The sequence below is a fragment of the Quercus robur genome, chromosome 2 (genome assembly GCF_932294415.1).
Source record: "Quercus robur chromosome 2, dhQueRobu3.1, whole genome shotgun sequence".
Lineage (NCBI taxonomy): Eukaryota > Viridiplantae > Streptophyta > Magnoliopsida > Fagales > Fagaceae > Quercus > Quercus robur.
Genome location: NC_065535.1, coordinates 51,385,195 through 51,392,854, shown reverse-complemented (window position 1 = coordinate 51,392,854; position 7,660 = coordinate 51,385,195). Strand labels below are relative to the sequence as shown.

At 36.8% G+C, this 7,660-nt stretch overlaps 1 long non-coding RNA gene across 1 annotated transcript; it reads left to right on the top strand.

Moving 5' to 3' along the window:
• Positions 1 to 509: 509 nt before the first annotated feature.
• Positions 510 to 7,426, top strand: LOC126713920 (uncharacterized). Its single transcript, XR_007651490.1, has 4 exons — positions 510 to 922; positions 2,258 to 2,372; positions 3,353 to 3,388; positions 3,498 to 7,426. It is a non-coding gene; the product is annotated as an uncharacterized LOC126713920 (long non-coding RNA).
• Positions 7,427 to 7,660: the final 234 nt, after the last annotated feature.

Genomic DNA, 7,660 nt, shown 5'->3' with positions numbered 1-7,660 from the left:
ACGCAGCTTAAATGGCTGAATTGAGCTGCGTGTTGTAGAACGCGGCTTAAACCTGAGCATGAAGCTGCGTTTCGTAAACGCAGCTTGAACTTTTATAGAGCTGCGTTTTATAGTAAACGCAGCTTGAACTTTTAGTCCGTTTGGATACAGCTTATTGTTGCTGAAACTGAAAATTGTTGCTGAAAACACTGTAGCAAAATAATTTTTAAATGTGTAAATAGTACCGTGGGACCCATTTTTAATATTTTTTATATGTAAACAGTAACAGCACAGTGCGTGAACAGTACATTTACTGTTCATAATAGTGAAATTTGTCTCCCAAAGTCAACAAAAGCGGGCCAAAAAAAAAAAAAAAAAAAAAAAAAAAAAGAGAAAACGCGAACTGGAAAAACGCAGACGCAGCGAACGCGGAGCCCAAACGCTCACTTATAGAGCTGCGTTTTATAGTAAACGCAGCTTGAACTTCTACAGAGCTGCGTTTTATAAAACGCAGCTCTGGGCTTTTTTAAAAAAAAAAAAAAAAAAAAAAAAAACCCTCAATAGGACACAAGAACGAAAAAAACCCTAAATTGAAAAAACTCTCAGCTCACTCTCACCACCAGACTCAGATACAAACCCTCGCTCTCTATCACTCTCAACACCATTCGTTACCGCCGCCTCTCATCGACGCCACCGCCACCTCCGAGAGCCGATTGCCACCACCGCCACGTCAAACCTCTCTGTCAGCCATCATTAGGACTGTGCAAACCTTAACCGAAGCCGACAAGACCGACCGGCACCGACCTTCCCCCACCGACACTACCACCGACCGACGGAGCCGATGCCCGTGATCGGAATGCGAACGAAGTTTTGATGCCGGTGCGGTGAAGACATCGGAGAAGGAAACCCAGCACTGAGTGAGAGCCGAACCGAACCGATGAAGGTATATCTCTTTGCTTTTGCTGCTTATGGCGTCGTCGTATTGGTATTATTTAAAAAAAAAAAAAAAAAATACAAACAAAACAGCACCGTTTTATGCTAGGTTTTCAGATTTCCCTAAGTATAAATTCACTCTATTCTCTCTCATAACCCTTAACTCTCTTTCTCGCTCTCACCTCTAGCCTCTCACTGCTCGGAATTGGTGAGTCAGTTTCAGAACTCTACTGATGAAGGAATTATACATTATAATCATATTCTAGATTACAGCTCCTTTTGTTTGTGATGACTTCTTGGCTTCTTGCAACCTTGGAAAACAGTTTGTGCTGTTTGGTTTGTGTTCGAATGTGCTTTTCTGATTTGCTTATTTGTTGAAACTAAGGTAAACAGTTTGCTTTTCTGTTTGGTTTGTGTTCGGATGTGCTTTTCTGATTTGCCTATTTTCTTTTTACTTGTTGAACGCACTTTGCACTCGAGTGGGGGGAGTCTGTGGGGTGGACCATTTTCTTTTTCAATGTTGCATAGTGTATGAGTTATGGACAATCGGCAAAAACAAAGCCAGGCTATGAGTTAGGTGTATTGTGTAATTAAGCCCACTATGCTATGTTCCTTATATTTATTAAAGCAATGTATAGAGACACAAGTTAGAGATGTAATTAAGCCCACTACTCTGTGTTACTTATTTACATAAACTCACTATTTGATAATATTTTTATTGTACATGGATTACAGTATCTCAGCTCAAAAGTTGTGAATTTTTGTTTGTCATTAGACTTACTATGTTTGTAATAGGCCATTTGTGAGTGGTGCTTTTATTTTGATTAAATAAACAGACTTAATAGAAGTTCCATTACCATTATTTAAATTAATCCTTCCAAATCTTAGATTAGGAACACTGATTTAGCACTTAGCTGGTATCCAATTTTTCAGACTTACTATGTTGTTTTTTGTTTGTCATTAGACTTACTATGTTTGTAATGGTTTTTTTGGACAATGAAACTGTGAAAGTGTTTGGACAGGTTTTGGACAGATTTTTTTTATTATTTTTTTCAATTTATAGTTTTTGACTTTTTGTTTTGATTTTGGCCTCTTCAATATCTTGTTAGTTTGATTTTAGATCCTCAAATACGTGGTTGATTCAATTTGGCTTTAAAAAATGGGGTGTCAGGTTTTATTAGTCACACTGGAGGAATAAAATTGATTTTTTTTTTAATTAAAAAACTTTAAACTAAATTTTAAAGAAACTCAAGTATTTTGGTAAAACTATTTTGATTCTATTTCTTTTGTGCAATTCATTTTGTGGAATTTTCTGATATTTATTTATGTTTTGCAATTATAACAGGCCATTAATAAAAGTTTATCATCCCCAAGTGATGTTATATTTGCATTGGCAAAGGAGGAGGACCACATACCCTTTAGAAACTCAAAGCTTACCATATTGTGGATCCATTACATTGGTAAGATTAGTGTGTTTAGTTAGGTTACTCTGCATAATGAGTTGTTTCTTGTTGATTTAGAAGTATTGTTTGTTGTTTGACTTAGTCTTTTACCTGTACTTATAGTATTATTTTGTTTTACATTGGATATTGGAATGCCCATGATATTGTAGATGGGAAAACATAGCCTTATCACAAAGCATTATATTAATCTGACAAGTCATCAAAATTGGTTGAAGGGTATGTGACTCTCTTTTGGGATGTGGAATTTTATCATTTTGCTGCAACTGCTTCTTAAGCTCCCTATTTTATGGGATCAAATCACATTTTCTTTTTGCCTTTTTAAGTAGTGTTAACAGTTCATTGGTAAATTTTGTGGCTGTGGCAATTTATCAATTCTTGAATAAATGTTTTTACTGTTTTTCCATGTGGATTCAGTTATAGAAAAGGAAATTGGAGCATTGCAATTAGAAGTATGTGAAGAGCTTCCAAATTATCCTCATCTCCTCTTTATAAGTTTGTGTTGTTATCTCTCACATAATTTTAAATCATGTTAGGAAAAGAAGCTTGTTGCTCACAAATCAAGCAGGCTTCTTTAATTGCATTTATTAATTGTACTTTGTAAAATAATTGCACTTGTTTATACTTTTTTTCTTAAGTGAATTACCATTGGACTTATGAAATTTAGGAGTAGTTTAATCCTTTTACTTATCCAGGGATGTCCCTAATATTTTTTAAATGGCTTGTTTGTCTGAGTTTGATTGTCATTTTGTAAATGCATGCAATGGATTTGAACCAACTTGATAATTTTGAGCTACTAGTTACAGACTTCTGGGTTTCTGGTGGTAAAGCTAGAAAGATTGAGAAGAAATGATGTCAGATATCCTAAGTTCTTACAAGTTTAGATGGACACCTTATTAGGTTTATTTGCTTTATAAATCACCAATTATAGGATTTTGGAATGAGTAATGGCAAAATTTTCTTTTTATTTTCTCTTGCAGGTGCTAGATGAAATTGGTGTTGATGTTGCCTCACAGGTTGGTATCAGAAGCTATTCATTTCTGGACTTTGTTACCATTTGGTATTATTATTATTATTATTATTTTGTAACTAAGCTGATTTGGGTTATACTTGAACTCTTGGCAGTTGTCAGCAGCTCCCAAAGGAAGGATTGCCTTGAAAAGAGTTGATGCTGTCGGCAGGTATATAACACTGCTTGCCTTGTAACCTTCCCTGTATCCCCGACCCCCACAAAAAAGAAAAAAAAAAATTGAAATAAGGGGTACATTTTAGTTTCTTTACAATTGTATGCCCTGTGACACAAGATTTTTGAGGTTGATGAATTTGTATTTAACTATAAGAAAGATTTTTATGAAACTGAAAGTAAGACATGTTAATGGGTTTACAGTTGGGAAAAATGTAATCAGTTATTAAAATATTGAATTTAAACCTCTTTTTTGCTTGAACTGTGATAGGAAGCAGTGCAATACTGTCTATGAAGGTCTTATTGTAGTGGTAAAAGGTTTAACTAAGTAAAATTCAGGGTCTCAAATGCTTATGTGTTGGTTTTGTATTTGTGCTATCATTTTCAATTTAGTTAATTATATATATCGTACTAGTGCTATATTAGGTCCTACTGCACCTATTCTTTCTTGTAATTATACGATGTGTCCTACTGCACTGACTGAGATTGGTCAGCTGCTCTAAGTTGGTTTTATAGCTGCGTTTTCATAGGAAACGCGGCTATAGATGTCGCGTCTGGGAGTGAAAAACGCAGCTCTAGGACAACAGAAACGCGGTTATAGTTGCTTTTGGGCTGCGTTTAAAACGCAGCTCTATGTTACCTATAGCTGCGTTTTTTAAGGAAACGCGGCTATAGATGTCGCATCTGGGTTTGTAAAAAAACGCGGCTCTAGTATGCCTGAAACGCAGCTACAGACGCCGGTTTGGGCTGCGTTTTTGAAAACGCAGCTCTAGGTCCCCGCAAGGGGCTATGGCGTCGCCGCATAGGCTGTGTTTGGGAACGCAGCCATAAAAACGCAGCTATAGCCTATAGCTGCGTTTTTTATATGCTATAGCTGCGTTTTGCGAATGCAGCTATAGCCTGATTTTTTTGTAGTGATTGTTTATGTCTTGGTTGAATTGATCATTGAAACTTCACATTAGACTAAAGACTATCTCATCTTTGGTACCACACACATCACACACATGTCTATGTTCAATGAATACCTTATTTATTTGTGTGATTGTACTTGATTAAATATGTTGCACATGCTCAATTATATGTTGATCAAACACAAATTTTTTTTTGAGTGTTTTAGTTGTTTTTGGAAAGTGTTTTTATTTTGAAAAATGTCAAAAACTGTGCAACCTTGTATTGGCAACTCACTCTCACGAGTCAATCTAGTCGCGCGCCTTCAGTCGCGAGCTTACTCAGAAGCTTTCACGACTCTCTGGTGAGTCAAGCACCCAGTCACGGAAAAGACTTAGAAATTTTTCAAAAACCTAGGTTTTGAGGTTTGTCGCAACTTAATTTAGCGACTGTTTCGCGAGTGGAAGCTCCAGTCGTAAGGTTTACTCAGAATGCTTGGCGACTCCCGTTGCGACTTACTCGCGAGTGGAACTTCCAATCGCAAAAAACACTTAGACAAATTTTTCAAAATTTGTCACACGGGTTTTTGGTGACTTGTTCGCGACTCATTCCAGTCACGAAAAACACGCGTTCTGCACAATGGGGTTATTTTCAAGGTAGTTTTCACAAAACTTTTCAGTTTTCCCTTGCATTTTGTGACTTTTCATTGTCTTGTCCATTCCTCTCCCTCACAAACTCACCGTGTTTACTCCAAAATCCTCCATTTTTTTTTCATCATCTCTTCACCAATGTTCAAGAACAAGGTATGGGTTTTCTTATTTTCTCAAAGATTTTTATGTTTAAAGTCTTTGAATTCTTGGATTTTGTGTTTTTGTTGAGTTTTGAAAAAAAACGATGTTCGAATATTGGTTTGGGTATTTCTTGTTGAGTTTGATGAATGGATTTTGTTGGTTTTGACAGTATGATGCTTATTATACATATTTTCATGTTTGCTTTTCATTTTTGAGTAGTTTATCTTGTTTGTGTTGTGCTATGCATATCATGCTCATAGTAAAATGTTTTATAAACACTTTCTTGTGTCTTTGAGAACTTCATAGATTACGTTGCACTACATATGCACACCTTTTGCACCAGTGTTGCTCATGCTTATCTACATGCCATAGTTTTGCATTTCAATCAAGCTTAGCCACACATTACTGCATATTGGTTTCATTAAACTTGTTTGAGTGAGATTTCTTCCTATCTATGATTATGTGTTTATTTCATGGACTAACTTGGATCTAATCAAGTTTGTGTTTGTGTTTGTGTCTTGTGAGTTTGCAATTGGTTCTCTACTGTGTGTATGTTCTTTTGCAGATGTCTCGCTATTCCTCTCGTGGAAAAGAACCAGTGAGTGATGTTCCATCATCCCCTATTTCAAAATGGACTCGTCATTCGACCCATGACTCAAACAATGAGAGATTCAAGACTCCCCTCGATTCTCAGACATATTCCAGCATTTTTGAAAAAGCTCCTATTGTGGTGGAACGGATTGTGAGATTTGATACCCTGGGAACGACTTTCATTCCACGGATTTTTGAAGAAAAAGATTGGGCTGATTTATTCGAGAACTTCGAGGATCCAATTGATGAACTAGTCAAGGAGTTCTACTCCAACGCCAGATTTACCGGAGTTGAACTAAAGTGTTGGGTCTGAGGAAAGGAATTCATCATTACTCCAGATTACATTGCAGATGTCCTTCAGATTACTCGACAGGCAAATGTAGACCTCACTCCATATGATGATAAGCTTCCTCAAGTGCAAGATATTCTTAAAATTCTTGGGCCAGATCATGAGATTTCATCAAAAGGCACGTCCATTGGAACTGCAAAGTTTGCACCTGAATTGAAAACTCTCACTTTGATCATGTTCTTTAACATTTATCCATTGTCAAACACTAGATTCATCAACCTTGAAAGAGCCCAGTTTCTATGTGATCTTATCACCGGAGTCCAAATGGACATTTCTGCTCACATCTTCCAGTTAATTGGGAGAACAACAGCACGAACAGCAACAAGAACATGCCTTCCTTTTTGTAGTATGAAAATTATGGTACTTGAAGGGGTTCGTCTGCCAAAAGATGGAAAACACTGGATTCATTAACCTTGGAAGAGCACAATTTCTATGTGATCTCATCACCGGAGTCCAAATTGACATTTCTGCTCACATCTTCTAGTTAATTGGGAGAACAGCAGCATGAACAACAGCAAGAACATGCCTTCCTTTTTGTAATCTAATCATGAAAATTATGGTACTTGAAGGGGTTCGTCTACCAAAAGATGGAAAGACACTAGTTCGTCTTCACCCACTATCCATGGTTTCTCTTCAAGCTAGCAAAAGTCATTCTTCCAAAGCACCTAAGAGTGAATCTTTCCCTCATGCTACCTCTTCTGGTCACAACTCAGCCACTCACACTACGCCTGTGCATACTGAGACCGCATCTCCTCACACTCCTAAGTTGCAGACGACTAGCACTCAGCTTGTACATCCTAGCTCTCAACCTGACAAGTTAAGCACTTTGACTGAGGGTTTGTATCAGCGTATTTCCGGATTTGAAAGAGTTCTCTACTCCACCAACAAACAAGTTCAAATGCATCTCACAACTATTGAGACATAGTTAGATGCTATTCAACAAAAACTAGAGGACAACTTTTAGCTATTCGTGCCAAAAAGGGGGAGAGCAAACTTATTGTATAGTTTGGATGATAGCATACAATAAGGGAGAGAGTAACACAAGAATGGGAAGTGTGCATATTGAAAGGGGGAGTTGTGTGAGCTCAAAAGGAGAATACTGATACATACACACATACTTTTGGTTTGTCTTGTTTCTTTTAGCTTATTTGTTTATAGTTCTCATACTGATGGTTACAGTGCTCTTGTTTAAAACTTTTGGTACTTTGGTTTAATTATTTCAATTGCTATTCAACACTTTATGATTTGTACCTTTGCTTTGTAGCTCAATACTTTTAATTAATGTTATGCATTTTCTTTAGTACTTCACTTTTGTGCCCTTGTTGGATTTTATATCCTTGATGCAATTACCTTGAGTTTTTGTATCGGTTGAGTGTTGGACATGCAAATGATACTTTGCATTGAGTTTATTAGCTTGCATGTCCGAATGTTCATTCCTTGTGTGAATGTTCATTGTGATCACTATTTATAGTGATTGTTCCTGTTT